This window comes from Typopeltis vanoorti, chromosome 18 (genome assembly GCF_054136105.1).
Source record: "Typopeltis vanoorti isolate ZY-2024b chromosome 18, IOZ_Tvanoo_1.0, whole genome shotgun sequence".
NCBI lineage: Eukaryota > Metazoa > Arthropoda > Arachnida > Uropygi > Thelyphonidae > Typopeltis > Typopeltis vanoorti.
Genome location: NC_143566.1, coordinates 89,423,832 through 89,425,965, shown reverse-complemented (window position 1 = coordinate 89,425,965; position 2,134 = coordinate 89,423,832). Strand labels below are relative to the sequence as shown.

The window sequence follows — 2,134 nt, the reverse complement described above, 5'->3', positions numbered from 1 at the left end:
TGAAATAACTCTCAAAACCACTTTTAAAGGGTATGGAACAGTGATGGGAATTGTCAGATTGCAATTTGACAAATACCTGCAAATCGAGCACGCAGTCAGGATTTATCTGAAAATGACGAAGCCAATACCTAACTTCGTCAATATAAGAGGGCATCGTGTCATAACTTACTATCAAGGAGTGGTCAAATTATGCAGTCGATGCCAAAAGAATGATCACCTCGCAAACGATTGCCCGATAAATAGGTGCGGAAACTGCGCCATCATCGGGCATTCACGGCCAACATCTAAGGAACCCTGCAACCACTGTGGAGACCTGGAACACAGGAAATACCAGTGTCCGAGGATCAACTGCACTGTTATATGACCTGAAGAATTCCCTCATCTACCCACCAAAGGACCCACCGAAAAGGAAGAATCAGAACAAAGAAGAAGAAGGCAAGAAATAGAAAAGGAAGAAAACGAAGCAGAAGAAGTAGAAAAAGAAGGAGAAGAAGAAAATATCCCCTCCACAATGGAGACCCAGGAAACCAACGATAGAATAACGGATAAAGAAAATTGTAAAGAAAACGATCAATCCTTCATCGTATGGGATATATAATAATGGAAAATTTTACCAGAAAGCCCAAGATCGCCAAGAAAATTAAAAAAAGCGATAGAAAAAATAGGAGAACCTTACATTTTCGTGAATAAAAAGATGGGCCCTGATGTCGTGGGTCTCAACTGGGCGAGCCTCGTAATCAAAGACATAACTGCGTTTACTCCAGAAGACTTGGAAGGTTTTCTAGCCCTAAATAAAGAAGTAAATGCGCTGTTCCAAACAACAGCCAGAATATAAAAATACGAAGATATCATTTCACTACTTTTGCGGGACCATCGTAAAAAAGTGTAAGGTGAAAACTATACCTTCTCCTCTCTTTACAGTTCACAGAAGAGGGGTCGGCCCGATGGAACCAGAGCAGCAAAAGCCTACATCGAAGAGGTGCAGCTCTTTGTGGGCTGCATCACTCAGGCCACGGTCCCCCCCCCCCACTCTGTTTTTTCCTTCTTCAGCACACTTATTTCCGTTAAATAAGATATCCAGTTTTTATCAAGTTAACCAAATTTCTAAAGCAAAAACTAACTTATCAAAAAAAAGTATCTATATATTGATTTAGTAACTCAGTTAAAAAGATATCAAGTTTTTAGATTTATTTACAAATTAGTATATTATTCGATAATATAAATTACTAGCTCATTAACCCCTGTCTCACCGTGCAGTCTGCAGACTAAACCTGATAAGTTGAAGTAGGGTGGACTGCACAGTAAACAGAAACTAGGAACGGGACTGGCACCTTTTGCTAGTTAGATCCTCAACCCAAGTAATGAATAGAATCCCACCTCTCCCACCCACTTCAACACCAGTTTTTCTTCAGCTTTCCTATCTGCCTTCTACCTTCAGACCATAAGTTTCAACAGGCTTCCCAGGCCTGCAAAGTCTAGAAATCCCCTCGGTGGAAACAAAAGCCAGAGCGGGCAATGACGGAACAGACCAATGGGAAATTCATAGACTCAAAATGGTAAGCAACAAAATCAATGAGTATGTTTAATCAATGAGTATATCTTCCATTGGCCTTGGAAGAACTGTGCCCTGGTCATGGAAGACGTCTAATTTAAGTTAGAATAAACAGAAATGGTACTCAAACAAGTTCTGTTCTTATCAGCTACTACACTTTGTAGTATCTGTTCTTATCAGCTACTACACTTTGTAGTATCTGTTCTTATCAGCTTAATATCTGATACGGGTCCCATCGGGGTCCAAGATATTAAGTTGATTGGCTATAGATGCAGTATAGTATCTGTTCATTACAGTGCTAGTAAAGTCCTAAAGGACCCAAACCCCGGACTATGGCAAGAACAAACACGATTTTGATTTCAGAGGTGAATGCTGTTCTCACATAGCACCGGTTCCATACCAGCCTGAAACCTGCACGCTACCCCTCTGCACGAAACGTGCACGAGGACAAATAGCCAGCAGGCTCCACCCGCAAAGAAGACCAGTGGTGACTTTAAGATTATATACAGTTACCACAGTTATATTATATTATTATATACAGTTAACACAGTTACGTTGGTACGGGCACCTGGTCAGAATCCC

General features: G+C 40.9%; 1 pseudogene; it reads left to right on the top strand.

Annotated features, from left to right (window-relative positions):
- The first annotated feature begins 1,715 nt into the window (after nt 1-1,715).
- LOC150096922 (U2 spliceosomal RNA) lies at nt 1,716-1,840 on the top strand (annotated as a pseudogene).
- Nucleotides 1,841-2,134: the final 294 nt, after the last annotated feature.